We start from the raw sequence: 18601 nt of genomic DNA, 5'->3' as shown, positions 1-18601 counted from the left end.
GAGGCATTATTAAATACATTCACTGCATTTTTGGACGAAGGGTATGAATAGACACGCGCGGTTTCAATTTATAATGTTGACTGTCAATACATTCTGCCTAAGTATACGTACAGAGATGCGTGCACTATGAACATCAAACAGCTTTTAGACAACTACTTTTTTGGATAATATCTTTCTGTGTGTTGTCCGTATAGTAAGATATCACCACCGGGTAACAACTATATGCACAGGTGATTCCCTTTGAGTTCCTTTCTCTGATTCTCTGATTCATAACATGATCGAGACCAAGTGTTCTCGAAAAAATGTTCAGAAGGTATCGGTGATAGTTTAGTATGTGTCCAACGGAGACTAGGTGTTCTCGTACCAAATGTTCAGAAGAAGGTATCGGTGATAGTTTAGAATGTCTCCAACGGAGACTAGGTGTTCTCGTACCAAATGTTCGAGAAGGTATCGGCGATAGTTTAGAATATCTCCAACGGAGACTAGGTGTTCTTGTACCAAACGGCGATAGCGGAGACTAGGTGTTCTTGTACCAAATGCGAAGGTTTAGAATGCCTCCAACGGAGACTAGGTGTTCTTGTACCAAATGTTCAGAAGAAGGTATCGGCGATAGTTTAGAATGTCTCCAACGGAGACTAGGTGTTCTTGTACCAAATGTTCAGAAGGTATCGGCGATAGTTTAGAATGTCTCCAACGGAGACTAGGTGTTCTCGTAATCAAATGTTCAGAAGGTATCGGCGATAGTTTAGAATGTCTCCAACGGAGACTAGGTGTTCTCGTACCAAATGTTCAGAAGGTATCGGCGATAGTTTAGAATGTCTCCAACGGAGACTAGGTGTTCTCGTACCAAATGTTCAGAAGGTATCGGCGATAGTTTAGAATGTCTCCAACGGAGACTAGGTGTTCTCGTACCAAATGTTCAGAAGGTATCGGCGATAGTTTAGAATGTCTCCAACGGAGACTCCAACGGTGTTCTCTCGTACCAAATGTTCAGAAGGTATCGGTGATAGTTTAGAATGTCTCCAACGGAGACTAGGTGTTCTTGTACCAAATGTTCAGAAGGTATCGGTGATAGTTTCTCCAACGGAGAATGTTCTCTCCAACGGAGACTAGGTGTTCTCGTACCAAATGTTCAGAAGGTATCGGTGATAGTTTAGAATGTCTCCAACGGAGACTAGGTGTTCTTGTACCAAATGTTCAGAAGAAGGTATCGGTGATAGTTTAGAATGTCTCCAACGGAGACTAGGTGTTCTCGTGTTTAGTTTAAATGTTCAGGTGTTCTTGTACCAAATGTTCAGGTATCGGTGATAGTTTAGAAGTTTAGAATGTTCTCTACCAACGGAACTAGGTGTTCTTCTCCAACCAAATGTTCAGAAGAAGGTATCGGTGATAGTTTAGAATGTCTCCAACGGAGACTAGGTGTTCTCGTACCAAATGTTCAGAAGGTATCGGTGATAGTTTGAATGTCTCCAACGGAGACTAGGTGTTCTTGTACCAAATCGTGATAGTTTAGAATGGTGATATCGGTGATAGTTTAGAATGTCTCCAACGGAGACTAGGTGTTCTTGTACCAAATGTTCAGAAGAAGGTATCGGTGATAGTTTAGAATGTCTCCAACGGAGACTAGGTGTTCTTGTACCAAATGTTCAGAAGGTATCGGCGATAGTTTAGAATGTCTCCAACGGAGACTAGGTGTTCTCGTACCAAATGTTCAGAAGGTATCGGTGATAGTTTAGAATGTCTCTAACGGAGACAAGGTGTTCTCGTACCAAATGTTCAGAAGGTATCGGTGATAGTTTAGAATGTCTCAAACGGAGATTAAGTGTTCTTGTACCAAATGTTCAGAAGGCAATCGTGCTAGTTTAGAATGCCTCCAATGGAGACTAGGTGTTCTCGTACCAAATGTTCAGAAGGAAATCGTGGTAGTTTAGAATGTCTCCAACGGAGACTAGGTGTTCTTGTACCAAATGTTCAAAAGGCAATCGTGGTAGTTTAGAATGCCTCCAACGGAGACTAGGTGTTCTTGTACCAAATGTTCAGAAGGTATCGGTGATAGTTTAGAATGTTTCCAACGGAGACTAGGTGTTCCTGTACCAAGTGTTCAGAAGGCAATCGTGGTAGTTTAGAATGTTTCCAACGGAGACTAGGTGTTCTTCTACCAAATGTTTAGAAGGTATCGGTGATAGTTTAGAATGCCTCCAACGGAGACTAGGTGTTCTCGTATCAAATGTTCAGAAGAAGGTATCGGTGATAGTTTAGAATGTTTCCAACGGAGACTAAGTGTTCTTGTACCAGATGTTCAGAAGGTATCGGTGGTAGTTTAGTATCCAATGGGGCAAAATTGGTACTAACCAACTGTTCAGATGTTTTGGTGATAGTTTAGAATGCCTCCAATGGAGACTAGGTGTTCTCGTACCAAATGTTCAGAAGGAAATCGTGGTAGTTTAGAATGTCTCCAACGGAGACTAGGTGTTCTTGTACCAAATGTTCAGAAGGCAAACTAGGTGTTGTACCAAATGTTCAAAAGGCAATCGTGATAGTTTAGAATGCCTCCAACGGAGACTAGGTGTTCTTGTACCAAATGTTCAGAAGGTATCGGTGATAGTTTAGAATGTCTCCAACGGAGACTAGGTGTTCTCGTACCAAATGTTCAGAAGGTATCGGTGATAGTTTAGAATGTCTCCAACGGAGACTAGGTGTTCTTGTACCAAATGTTCAGAAGGCAATCGTGGTAGTTTAGAATGTTTCCAACGGAGACTAGGTGTTCCTGTACCAAATGTTCAGAAGGTATCGGCGATAGTTTAGAATGCCTCCAACGGAGACTAGGTGTTCCTGTACCAAATGTTCAGAAGAAGGTATCGGCGATAGTTTAGAATGTTTCCAACGGAAACTAAGTGTTCTTGTACCAGATGTTCAGACGGTATCGGTAGTAGTTTAGTCTCCAATGGGAACAAATTGGTACTAACCAACTGTTCAGATGTTTTGGTGATAGTTTAGAATATCCCCAATGGAGACAAAGTGTTCTTGTACCAGATGTTCAGACGGTATCGGTGGTAGTTTAGTCTCCAATGGGGACAAATTGGTACTAACCAACTGTTCAGATGTTTTGGTGATAGTTTAGAATATCCCCAATGGAGACAAAGTGTTCTTGTACCAGATGTTCAGAAGGTATCGGTGGTTGGTCAGGTCAGTGTCATCATGTAATTACGTCTTATCGGTGCGTACATATGTATGTTTTAATTCCATTGAGTTTAACATGTATTGGTGAAGTTACCTAAGCGAACGACTCACGACCAGGTTTTCTTATAGAAGATATCTTTCCACGGGTTAATTACATGTGATCATGACACATATGTCTAGAATCACTTTGTTGCATTACTTATAACATGTTAATTACAGGAGAAACGTAATAGTGATGCATAATTCAAAACGCATTCACAATTCGGCGGAAAAATATTCTTCCGTCTGTATTACATCATTCGGGTGGTATTATTCTACCGTATTGTAACATTATTGTCCTCCTGAGAGGGTACGTAAGTCCCAAAACTTTCAAAGTTAAATTAAAGCTTACCAGATTTTTAAACGTAGTATTTTGTTCTTTTAAAATGCGGCTAAATGTTCCTACCATCGCCAGCAGCTGAAGGGATGGTGTAAATCCAAGTAGGGTCCATGCAGGTAGCAATGGCACGGTAAGTCCCCATGGTCCATAGTATGGCGATCTACCTTCAGTTGTTGGCGATCTACAGCCTGTTTTTATATTGTATCGTCTTCAATAGTAAAAGTAATTTAGATTTAATTACTAGTTTTAAATACATATCTGTGACAGTCTAGTTGGTTTTACCGTCCTTTGTCGACAGCTATTTTAAAATTGATTACCTTGTTTTCATCGCTATATGGCTGTAATATTGCCGATGCGATGTAAACTTTTAACTCACTCACTATTATTCTACCTAGTGTCCATGCCTTTATGACAACAATAAACAAAGACCAACAGATAAACATGTACCCCGGCTTCATTTGGCTCCTTGGCGCATGTAACCAAGCCCGTAGCAAGCCAATTTTTTCGTGTAAGCCCGATAGGTTGCAAAGCTTTAAATGTAGATAGTATTGAGGTCTGGCCCAACCTTTTTAGCAACAATCATGTGTAAGCCAGGTTTTTTTTCTATAACGGTTGCTACGCCCTGGTAACTATGTTTACAAAGGCTTCGGAATGAGTTCAAAAGCTACCAATAAAATATCATATACCAACTTCCGATAAACCATCCATCCAGGAATGATTTCTCAGACTGGTTGGCTGGTTGGTTCTTTGGCTGTTTAAGGCCGCACTCAACAATATTCCAGGTAAATGTCGGCGGTCTGTAAATAACCGATTCTGGATCAGACAATCAAGTGATCAACAACAAGAGCATCGATCTACGCAATTGGGATACTATAACATGTTTCAACCAAGTCATCGAGTCTGACCACCTGATCCGTTAGTCGCCTCTTACGACATGCATGACGTTGCTGAAGATTAATTCATGCGTTGATTTCTGAGAACAGGATTCATACGTTGTGCATATATGTTCACCTGCAGCAAAAGTGCAAGAGACCACCGGACATGTAAGGAAGGTGACTGAAGATACTGAAGACCATTTGAGGAAAGTCACGGAAATGAAGATATTGTAGAACATGTGAGGTAAGTCATGGATTTCATGCAGTTATTGAAGATCATTTGAGGAAAATCATGAATCTTCAGATATTGAAGACTATTTGAGGAAAATCATGGATGTTCAGATATTGAAGATCATTTGAGGAAAATCATGAATCTTCAGATATTACAGACTATTTGCGGAAAATCATGGATGTTCAGATATTGAAGATCATTTGAGGAAAATCATGGATGTTATTGCAGACCATTTGAGGAAAGTCATGGATGTTCAGATATTAAGGACTATTTGCGGAAAATCATGAATGTTCAGATATTACAGACTATTTGAGGAAAATCATGGATGTTCAGATATTGAAGACCATTTGAGGAAAATCATGGATCTTCAGATATTACAGACTATTTGAGGAAAATCATGGATGTTCAGATATTGAAGACCATTTGAGGAAAATCATGAATCTTCAGATATTGAAGACCATTTGAGGAAAATCATGGATGTTCAGATATTGAAGACTATTTGCGGAAAATCATGGATGTTCAGATATTGAAGATCATTTGAGGAAAATCATGAATCTTCAGATATTACAGACTATTTGCGGAAAATCATGGATGTTCAGATATTGAAGATCATTTGAGGAAAATCATGGATGTTCAGATATTGAAGACCATTTGAGGAAAATCATGGATGTTCAGATATTATCAGGACTATTTGCAGGAAAATCAAATGTTCAGATATTACAGACTATTTGAAAATCATGAATGTTCAGATATTACAGACTATTTGAGGAAAATCATGGATGTTCAGATATTGAAGACCATTTGAGGAAAATCATGGATGTTCAGATATTACAGACTATTTGAGGAAAATCATGGATGTTCAGATATTGAAGACCATTTGAGGAAAATCATGAATCTTCAGATATTGAAGACCATTTGAGGAAAATCATGAATGTTCAGATATTGAAGATCATTTGAGGAAAATCATGGATGTTCAGATATTACAGATCATTTGAGGAAAATCATGGATGTTCAGATATTGAAGTTCATTTGCGGAAAATCATGGATATTCAGATATTGAAGATCATTTGAGGAAGATCATGGATGTTATTGCAGACCATTTGAGGAAAGTCATGGATGTTCAGATATTAAGGACCATATGCGGAAAATCATGAATGTTCAGATATACTAGACTATTTGAGGAAAATCATGGATGATCATTTGAGGAAAATCATGGATGTTCAGATATTGAAGACCATTTGAGGAAAATCATGGATGTTCAGATATCGAAGATCATTTGAGGAAAATCATGAATATTCAGATATTACAAACCATTTGCCGAAAATCATGGATGTTCAGATATTGAAGATCATTTGCGGAAAATCATGAATCTTCAGATATTACAGACTATTTGCGGAAAATCATGGATGTTCAGATATCGAAGATCATTTGAGGAAAATCATGAATCTTCAGATATTACAAACCATTTGCGGAAAATCATGGATGTTCAGATATTGAAGATCATTTGAGGAAAATCATGGATGTTATTGCAGACCATTTGAGGAAAATCATGGATGTTCAGATATTGAAGACTATTTGCGGAAAATCATGGATGTTCAGATATTGAAGATCATTTGAGGAAAATCATGAATGTTCAGATATTACAGACTATTTGAGGAAAATCATGAATGTTCAGATATTGAAGACCATTTGAGGAAAATCATGGATGTTCAGATATTGAAGACCATTTGAGGAAAATCATGGATGTTCAGATATTGAAGACTATTTGCGGAAAATCATGGATGTTCAGATATTGAAGATCATTTGAGGAAAATCATGGATCTTCAGATATTGAAGATCATGGATTTCAGATAGAAGATCATTTGAGGAAAATCATGGATGTTATTGCAGACCATTTGAGGAAAGTCATGGATGTTCAGATATTACAGGACTATTTGAGGAAAATCATGAATGTTCAGATATTACAGACTATTTGAGGAAAATCATGGATGTTCAGATATTGAAGACCATTTGAGGAAAATCATGAATGTTCAGATATTGAAGACCATTTGAGGAAAATCATGAATGTTCAGATATTGAAGATCATTTGAGGAAAATCATGGATGTTCAGATATTGAAGATCATTTGAGGAAAATCATGAATCTTCAGATATTACAGACTATTTGCGGAAAATCATGGATGTTCAGATATTGAAGATCATTTGAGGAAAATCATGGATGTTATTGCAGACCATTTGAGGAAAGTCATGGATGTTCAGATATTAAGGACCATATGCGGAAAATCATGAATGTTCAGATATTATAGACTATTTGAGGAAAATCATGGATGTTCAGATATTACAGACCATTTGAGGAAAATCATGGATGTTCAGATATTGAAGATCATTTGAGGAAAATCATGAATGTTCAGATATTACAGACCATTTGAGGAAAATCATGGATGTTCAGATATTGAAGATCATTTGAAAATCATGAAAATCATGAATCTTCAGATGTTCAGATATTACAGACTATTTGAGGAAAATCATGGATGTTCAGATATTGAAGATCATTTGAGGAAAATCATGGATGTTGTTATTGCAGACCATTTGAGGAAAGTCATGGATGTTCAGATATTACAGACTATTTGAGGAAAATCATGAATGTTCAGATATTGAAGATGTTCATTTGAGGAAAATCATGGATGTTCAGATATTGAAGACCATTTGAGGAAAATCATGAATGTTCAGATATTGAAGACCATTTGAGGAAAATCATGGATGTTCAGATATTGAAGATCATTTGAGGAAAATCATGGATGTTCAGATATTGAAGATCATTTGAGGAAAATCATGAATCTTCAGATATTACAGACTATTTGCGGAAAATCATGGATGTTCAGATATTGAAGATCATTTGAGGAAAATCATGGATGTTATTGCAGACCATTTGAGGAAAGTCATGGATGTTCAGATATTAAGGACTATTTGAGGAAAATCATGAATGTTCAGATATTACAGACTATTTGAGGAAAATCATGGATGTTCAGATATTGAAGACCATTTGAGGAAAATCATGGATGTTCAGATATTACAGACCATTTGAGGAAAATCATGGATGTTCAGATATTGAAGATCATTTGAGGAAAATCATGGATGTTCAGATATTGAAGATCATTTGAGGAAAATCATGAATCTTCAGATATTACAGACTATTTGCGGAAAATCATGGATGTTCAGATATTGAAGATCATTTGAGGAAAATCATGGATGTTATTGCAGACCATTTGAGGAAAGTCATGGATGTTCAGATATTAAGGACTATTTGCGGAAAATCATGAATGTTCAGATATTACAGACTATTTGAGGAAAATCATGGATGTTCAGATATTGAAGACCATTTGAGGAAAATCATGAATGTTCAGATATTACAGACTATTTGAGGAAAATCATGGATGTTCAGATATTGCAGACCATTTGAGGAAAATCATGGATGTTCAGATATTGAAGATCATTTGAGGAAAATCATGAATCTTCAGATATTACAGACTATTTGCGGAAAATCATGGATGTTCAGATATCGAAGATCATTTGAGGAAAATCATGAATCTTCAGATATTACAAACCATTTGCGGGAAAATCATGGATGTTCAGATTGAAGAAGATCATTTGAGGAAAATCATGAATCTTCAGATATTGCAGACCATTTGAGAAAATCATGAATCTTCAGATATTGAAGATCATTTGAGGAAAATCATGGATGTTATTGCAGACCATTTGAGGAAAGTCATGGATGTTCAGATATTACAGACTATTTGAGGAAAATCATGAATGTTCAGATATTACAGACTATTTGAGGAAAATCATGGATGTTCAGATATTGAAGACCATTTGAGGAAAATCATGGATCTTCAGATATTACAGACTATTTGAGGAAAATCATGGATGTTCAGATATTGAAGATCATTTGAGGAAAATCATGAATCTTCAGATATTAAAGACTATTTGAGGAAAATCATGGATGTTCAGATATTGAAGATCATTTGAGGAAAATCATGGATGTTCAGATATTGCAGACCATTTGAGGAAAATCATGGATGTTCAGATATTACAGACTATTTGAGGAAAATCATGAATGTTCAGATATTACAGACTATTTGAGGAAAATCATGGATGTTCAGATATTGAAGACCATTTGAGGAAAATCATGAATCTTCAGATATTACAGACTATTTGAGGAAAATCATGGATGTTCAGATATTGAAGACCATTTGAGGAAAATCATGAATCTTCAGATATTACAGACCATTTGCGGAAAATCATGGATGTTCAGATATTGAAGATCATTTGAGGAAAATCATGGATGTTATTGCAGACCATTTGAGGAAAGTCATGGATGTTCAGATATTAAGGACTATTTGCAGGAAAATCATGAATGTTCAGATATTGAAGATCATTTGAGGAAAATCATGGATGTTCAGATATTGAAGACCATTTGAGGAAAATCATGGATGTTCAGATATCGAAGATCATTTGAGGAAAATCATGAATATTCAGATATTACAGACCATTTGCGGAAAATCATGGATGTTCAGATATTGAAGATCATTTGAGGAAAATCATGAATCTTCAGATATTACAGACTATTTGCGGAAAATCATGGATGTTCAGATATCGAAGATCATTTGAGGAAAATCATGAATCTTCAGATATTACAAACCATTTGCGGAAAATCATGGATGTTCAGATATTGAAGATCATTTGAGGAAAATCATGGATGTTATTGCAGACCATTTGAGGAAAATCATGGATGTTCAGATATTACAGACTATTTGAGGAAAATCATGGATGTTCAGATATTGAAGACCATTTGAGGAAAATCATGAATCTTCAGATATTGAAGACCATTTGAGGAAAATCATGGATGTTCAGATATTAAGATCAGAAGATCATTTGAGGAAAATCATGAATATTCAGACTATTTGCGGAAAATCATGGATGTTCAGATATTGAAGATCATTTGAGGAAAATCATGAATCTTCAGATATTACAGACCATTTGAGGAAAATCATGGATGTTCAGATATTGAAGATCATTTGAGGAAAATCATGAATCTTCAGATATTACAGACTATTTGCGGAAAATCATGGATGTTCAGATATTGAAGATCATTTGAGGAAAATCATGGATGTTATTGCAGACCATTTGAGGAAAGTCATGGATGTTCAGATATTACAGACTATTTGCGGAAAATCATGAATGTTCAGATATTACAGACTATTTGAGGAAAATCATGGATGTTCAGATATTGAAGACCATTTGAGGAAAATCATGAATCTTCAGATATTACAGACTATTTGAGGAAAATCATGGATGTTCAGATATTGAAGATCATTTGAGGAAAATCATGAATCTTCAGATATTACAGACTATTTGCGGAAAATCATGGATTTGCGGAAAATCATGGATGTTCAGATATTGAAGATCATTTGAGGAAAATCATGGATGTTCAGATTCAGACCATTTGAGGAAAATCATGATGTTCAGATATTACAGACTATTTGCGGAAAATCATGGATGTTCAGATATTGAAGATCATTTGAGGAAGATCATGGATGTTATTGCAGACCATTTGAGGAAAGTCATGGATGTTCAGATATTAAGGACTATATGCGGAAAATCATGAATGTTCAGATATTACAGACTCATTTGAGGAAAATCATGGATGTTCAGATATTGAAGACCATTTGAGGAAAATCATGGATCTTCAGATATTACAGACTATTTGAGGAAAATCATGGATGTTCAGATATTGAAGATCATTTGAGGAAAATCATGAAAATCAATCTTCAGATATTACAGACCATTTGCGGAAAATCATGGATGTTCAGATATTGAAGATCATTTGAGGAAAATCATGAATCTTCAGATATTACACATTTGCGGAAAATCATGGATGTTCAGATATTTTGAAGATCATTTGAGGAAAATCATGGAAAATCATGGATGGATGTTCAGATATTGAAGACCATTTGAGGAAAATCATGGATGTTCAGATATTACAGACTATTTGAGGAAAATCATGGATGTTCAGATATTACAGACCATTTGGAGGAGAAAATCATGGATGTTCAGATGTTCAGATTTGCGGAAAATCATGAATGTTCAGATATTACAGACTATTTGAGGAAAATCATGGATGTTCAGATATTGAAGACCATTTGAGGAAAATCATGAATCTTCAGATATTACAGACTATTTGCGGAAAATCATGGATGTTCAGATATTGAAGATCATTTGAGGAAAATCATGGATGTTATTGCAGACCATTTGAGGAAAGTCATGGATGTTCAGATATTAAGGACTATTTGCGGAAAATCATGAATGTTCAGATATTACAGACTATTTGAGGAAAATCATGGATGTTCAGATATTGAAGACCATTTGAGGAAAATCATGAATGTTCAGATATTACAGACTATTTGAGGAAAATCATGGATGTTCAGATATTGAAGACCATTTGAGGAAAATCATGGATGTTCAGATATTGAAGATCATTTGAGGAAAATCATGAATATGTTCAGATATTGAAGACCATTTGCGGAAAATCATGGATGTTCAGATATTGAAGATCATTTGAGGGAAAATCATGAATCTTCAGATATTACAGACTATTTGCGGAAAATCATGGATGTTCAGATATTGAAGATCATTTGAGGAAAATCATGAATCTTCAGATATTACAGACTATTTGCGGAAAATCATGGATGTTCAGATATTGAAGATCATTTGAGGAAAATCATGGATGTTATTGCAGACCATTTGAGGAAAGTCATGGATGTTCAGATATTACAGACCATTTGAGGAAAATCATCAGATATGTTCAGATATTACAGACTATTTGAGGAAAATCATGGATGTTCAGATATTGAAGACCATTTGAGGAAAATCATGGATGTTCAGATATTGAAGATCATTTGAGGAAAATCATGGATGTTCAGATATTACAGACCATTTGAGGAAAATCATGGATGTTCAGATATTGAAGATCATTGCAGAAAATCATGGATGTTCAGATTGCAGACCATTTGAGGAAAATCATGGATGTTCAGATATTGAAGATCATTTGAGGAAAATCATGGATGTTCAGATATTACAGACCATTTGAGGAAAATCATGGATGTTCAGATCATTTGAGGAAAATCATGGATGTTCAGATATTCATTTGAGGAAAATCATGGATGTTCAGATATTACAGACCATTTGAGGAAAATCAAATGTTCAGATATTGAAGACCATTTGAGGAAAATCATGGATGTTCAGATATTGAAGACCATTTGAGGAAAATCATGGATGTTCAGATATTACAGACCAGACATGGATGTTCAGATATTGAAGATCATTTGAGGAAAATCATGGATGTTCAGATATTGAAGACCATTTGAGGAAAATCATGGATGTTCAGATAAGATCTATTTGAGGAAAATCATGGATGTTCAGATATTACAGACTATTTGAGGAAAATCATGGATATTCAGATAGATCATTTGAGGAAAATCATGGATGTTCAGATATTACAGACTATTTGAGGAAAATCATGGATGTTCAGATATTGAAGATCATTTGAGGAAAATCATGGATGTTTATTGCAGACCATTTGAGGAAAGTCATGGATGTTCAGATATTACAGACTATTTGAGGAAAATCATGGATGTTCAGATATTGAAGATCATTTGAGGAAAATCATGGATGTTCAGATATTGAAGATTTTGAGACCATTTGAAAAAGTCATGGATGTTCAGATATTACAGGCCATTTGAGGAAAATCATGGATGTTCAGATATTGAAGATCATTTGAGGAAAATCATGGATGTTCAGACCATTTATTGCAGACCATTTGAGGAAAATCATGGATGTTCAGATATTGCAGACTATTTGAGGAAAATCATGGATGTTCAGATATTACAGACTATTTGAGGAAAATCATGGATGTTCAGATATTGAAGATCATTTGAGGAAAATCATGGATGTTATTGCAGACCATTTGAGGAAAGTCATGGATGTTCAGATATTCAGATATTATAGACTATTTGAGGAAAATCATGAAGATGTTCAGATATTGAAGACCATTTGAGGAAAATCATGAATGTTCAGATATTGAAGACCATTTGAGGAAAATCATGGATGTTCAGATATTGAAGACCATTTGAGGAAAATCATGGATGTTCAGATATTGAAGACCATTTGAGGAAAATCATGAATCTTCAGATATTACAGACTATTTGAGGAAAATCATGGATGTTCAGATATTGAAGATCATTTGAGGAAAATCATGGATGTTCAGATATTACAGACTATTTGAGGAAAATCATGGATGTTCAGATATTGAAGACTATTTGAGATCATATTTACAGACTATTTGAGGAAAATCATGGATGTTCAGATATTGAAGATCATTTGAGGAAAATCATGGATGTTATTGCAGACCATTTGAGGAAAGTCATGGATGTTCAGATATTACAGACTATTTGAGGAAATCATGAATCTTCAGATATTGAAGACCATTTGAGGAAAATCATAAATCTTCAGATATTGAAGACCATTTGAGGAAAATCATGGATGTTCAGATATTGAAGACCATTTGAGGAAAATCATGGATGTTCAGATATTGAAGACCATTTGAGGAAAATCATGAATCTTCAGATATTACAGACTATTTGAGGAAAATCATGGATGTTCAGATATTGAAGATCATTTGAGGAAAGTCATGGATGTTCAGATATTACAGACTAATTGAGGAAAATCATGGATGTTCAGATATTACAGACTATTTGCGGAAAATCATGAATCTTCAGATATTGAAGATCATTTGAGGAAAATCATGGATGTTATTGCAGACCATTTGAGGAAAGTCATGGATGTTCAGATATTACAGACTATTTGAGGAAAATCATGGATGTTCAGATATTGAAGATCATTTGAGGAAAATCATGGATGTTATTGCAGACCTTTTGAGGAAAGTCATGGATGTTCAGATATTACAGACTATTTGCGGAAAATCATGGATGTTCAGATATTGAAGATCATTTGAGGAAAATCATGGATGTTATTGCAGACCATTTGAGGAAAGTCATGGATATTCAGATTTTGAAGATCATTAATGAAATAGTCATGGATGTTCAGGAATTACGATATTGCAGACCATGTGAGGTAAGCCACAGATGTTCAGATATTGCATCTTCTAAGATGCCTAGCTGTTAGAACAATCGAAAAAAAATACATTATGAGACAATAAAGGTATAGTTTTTTGATGACGTAACAATTGAATGACGTTATCCCGTCACTGCGCCATTCTAGTGTGCCCCCTCGTAATCGAATTATTTTACATTACGTCACAATGTAAGTGACGTCACGATGCATGTCAGTTGTCATCGCCTCGTACGGCCTCCTACAGTAAACTACTCCGTTGCATCCCGTTTCTTGCTTTGCAGTTGCTTCACGTAGCTAACATCACTGGTGGAAACATTACGTTTATGTTTTCCGACGGTTAAAATGTCTCAATTCGACTCACAAGTTTTCAGCGACACGGTAACGTTCGCAATGTTTACATTCCCACAATGCAATCGTGGAATGTCGCTTGACTACTCCGCTTCATCTGGATGTACTGATCTAAACTTACGTTGGTAGAAGAAATGCGACGTTGATATTGCCCCATATGGTTTACGTTAATGACAGATGTAATTAAAATAATTCAGAGAAGATATTTAATCCGAACGTAAACCGTCATCAAACTGTTATCATTTGTTTTTTCTGGTAACGTTCGTCTTAACGTAGGGGGGCAGACACATCAATAGAACAGCGCACCAGTTAGCCCTGTGCGAGGATTCTTAATTTAGGTCACCGACACCGTCATTTGTTTTCTGCCTTAAATTAATCGTAATTATCCTTAGAAAGTATTAAATTTAGCATCTTAGAAAAGATGTAAAGTTCGCTCTACCCCAATGTGTTTTGTAATAAAGTATAGTTTTGCCCTGAACTATTATAACATCAAAGCACTCGGACTACCGTCCTCGTGCTTTAATTATAATAGTTCAGGGCAAAACTATACTTTATTACAAAACACATTGGGGTAGAGCGAACTTTATTTCTTAAATATAACACAATGCTGATAATATATAATGCATATGTACGGTGTCTGATATCCGCCTCAAGGATGCTCCGTGGCGCCAAGGACATACCGTTATCCTGGTTAACCCAAGCTGCTTGTGAGGCTCTAGGAAGTTAAGTCACATGACCATCTTATCCCCACTAGAACCCAATCACTGCTGGATGAGGTAAGGCCACTGGTTTCTTTGTTGTCGGGCAGGACTGACGTTCTAGAAGCTCTCAAGCTACCAAACACGATGTCCATCCAAGGACTCTCCATGACCAACGATGTTTAACTTCAAGTTATTTGTCATTATGGACTATATGCACAACTGACTGACTGTAGGGGGTTTGGTTTTACGCCGCTTTTAGCAATATTCCAGCAACATCACGGCGGGGGACACCAGAAATGAGCTTCACACATAGTACCCATAAAACCCGTGACGAGCCAACGCTTTAACCACTAGGCTACCTCACCGCCCCGCTATATACACAAGACCACACACCAAAGGAAATAGGACAGATAAGTTGAAACACAGTCATCAAGCACGAACTTGGAGGGATATTACACACTCGCAGCACACAAATACATGGGTTATGCAAAGGTTAATGTCTTAATGGTACAAGCGTTATCTGCTAATAACACATCTCATTACTGATATTGTGTGGATAGCACAAATCACAAAGAATCAAGTCCCTCAAGTTGTCATTTGAGGAAATCCAAGTCATCACAAATAGTTTCATAGCAGGTCCCAGAGGATTAATACATTTTATTCTGACCCCCATGAGCATCTTTAAGATGCCATCGTTTCCGTCAGTTTGGGCTAGACTACATCATTAATATGTCTTACTGATAAATCACATTACTTCTCTCAAGACTCTTTAACTCAAGACAGTTAATCGTGTTAATCTGACACAGATAGAATACCTTCAGTCTGTTGGACTAGAAAGTGTCCCCATGAATTGTTAAATATATCAGTTTAGAAAGGTAGTAAATAAATATTACGAGGCAAGATGTTTATGAACAACCTATACCCAAACACCTTTTCATCTATTAGAAATTGTCATGTATCACAGAAAAAATTGTTTAACAAACTTTCATCTTTATAAACATGATTGTTGACAGTTGACGCGGCGGGGCGCACGGCAGCAACAGGAATAGACAGGTGCATCTGATGCACGGGCATTTCGTGATAACTGCGGTGTGCGGATGACGAAATGAAGTTCACAGAACAGGCAAAAAAGTTGATAATTAAACTGTATGACGGAAAGGGGGAGGCCTTTGTATGCCATCGATAGGTATAAGGAAAGTGCTTCCAGGGCATTAGGAGTTTCTACACTGGCAGGGAAACATATGATTGTACTTTCCTTTTTTTCCCATTTTACTTTCGAATGAGGTGTGAATGTGAGTGTTGGCCACATGCTCAATTCGTTGTCCAGATGAATTATTGTGGTAAAAAATAGAGCTCACAATATAATATTTAGCAACATTTTCAAGGCTAACCACTGCCTACATAACAAATTATTGTGTTGTATAATGCGACAGGCACGCCCACCAGTGAAATTAGTGAATGTCATTCCAAAGAGGATCCCCCAAATGCTCGACGAGGTGACATATCTAGTGAGCTGACCTTAAGATAGTACCCTTATTCATGTATTTTAGATCAAGACATATGGAGGAACAATTTTGCTACCATTGGAAACCTAAAGCTGTGAAAATGAGCGAGAAAACATGACGACATCTGTTCTCCAATTATAATTACTAAAAGATGATCACCATTGAGTCACCACGTTATAAAGAAAGACATAACGTAGGCTTTACACATTCAGATTATGTGAAATCGTTATATCATGTTTAATATGATTTCGTTTTTGTTGTTGCCACACACAGCAATATCCCAGGTACATGGAATATAATCTGTCTGGAGTCTGGACTAGACAATCCAGTGGTCAACACCATGAGCAACGATCTATGCAATTGGGATGCGATGACATGTGTCAACCAATTGCAAGTCAGCGAGCCTGACCACCTGATCCCGTTACTTAGTTCTTACGACAAGCATGGGCTGCTGGAGACCAATTCTAACCCGAATCTTCATCTCCAAAGGGCCATAACATGAAACAATCGTCAAGAAAATTAAAATTATATACTTGTTTTCATTGTGCTACTAGTACTGTCAATTTAAAGCCGCCAATGTGACGTCATGGCAACGTCGCGTCACAACAAGAAGTAAAGAACGAAACATGTTGGAGAAAAAGGCATTCTGTTTTTATTTATCTATGTAATATATATATTACCATTTCATTTATTTAAAAAATCACTAGTGAAGTTTTAGACGTCACAGTGCTACAGGGTGTCAGTTACTGCATTACACGGCCTGAAGAATCAGGTACAGAGTGTATCAGCTGTAAACGTTTGCGAAACGTATTTCAGCATCATCTTCATTTTATAAATATATATGTATTTCTTCATACTTTGTTTTGTACGTATGCATTCTTCGTTGCTATGGTTTACTGGGATATTTCTCTTTTGTATTTTTGTTTAATACATACCCGAGGAAGAGATATAATTCCAGTTTACGTCATGGTGCTGAAGCCACCATGTCTCTACAAGCAGGCACATTATGGCTGAGCAATATATCGCACCATCGACTAGCGTAACATGAAACGATGAACGTTCGATCACATGTTGCCGGTTCTTGACAATCTGAACGACAGTAAGTGTGGTAAGAGTTCACAGAGGATTTGCATGTGTTCGATGCTGTTTCTGTTTCGAAGTTATAAACAATATATATGAAAAGTCAGTGAATTTATTTTTACGCCGCAATCAGCAATATTCCAGCTATATGACGGCGGTCTGTAAATGATCGAGTCTGGACCAGACAATCCAGTGATCAACAGCAGGAGCATCGATCTGCGCAATTGGGAACCGATGACATGTGTCAACCAAGTCAGCGAGCCTGACCACCCGATCCTGTTAGTCGCCTCTTATGACAAGCATAGTCGCCTCTTACGACAAGCATGGGTTGCTGAAGATCAATTCTAACCCGGATCTTCGGTCATGCAGCTGAAACATTGCGGAGTGCAGCGTTAAACACCAAGCAAACAAAACAATAAAATTAATAATAATAGAATATTTAACTGCAATTACCTTTGTGTCTTGACTTAATTAATGGCTACATGTGGTGTAGGCACATATGTCTACCTCCGAAATTAACAGATGGTGCATTTGACTGAGGCCAAGCAATTTCTGTGTTACATAAACGTGCTTATAACATGCCAGCTGCGGGTTGTGTCCGCTGGGTGTTAGGTGATAATTGAAGTCTTTCTCAAATATCATTTTGGATATTTGTTTCTGTGGCAAAGTTTGTTGTCACCTTTTTGTTTACTTCATTGTTCTGAAGGGATTGTTGAGTATGTGTCGTTTCGCGCAGCGAGAACAACGAAATCAGCGCTGTATTCTGTAGACATTTTAGTTTGTATTCCGAGAAGGAACAACCGATCAGTGTTTCGACGCTTGCAAAGTTGGAGTTTTGTTTCCCTTTAATACTCAACTGCCGACTTATACCGAGACGCATATGTCTTTCCATTTACGTTAGCACCACGAATGTCGTGTATAAAGAAAGTACTATACAGCATTGAAAAAACGTTATACAAGATAAGCACATGCAGCATCATTTCTCTTTCATCTTGGCAGTGATAATGCCATATGTTTTTGAAACCCGTTATATTTCACAAAATCAATGTTGTATGTATTTCTCTAGTATGCAGATATAGAATTATATAATTTTAAATAAATTATATCCGAAACA

The sequence above is a fragment of the Haliotis rubra genome, unplaced genomic scaffold (assembly GCF_003918875.1).
Source record: "Haliotis rubra isolate DU_JTF1 unplaced genomic scaffold, ASM391887v1 Scf23, whole genome shotgun sequence".
Classification (NCBI taxonomy): domain Eukaryota; kingdom Metazoa; phylum Mollusca; class Gastropoda; order Lepetellida; family Haliotidae; genus Haliotis; species Haliotis rubra.
Note: the sequence above shows the minus strand (reverse complement) of the source record.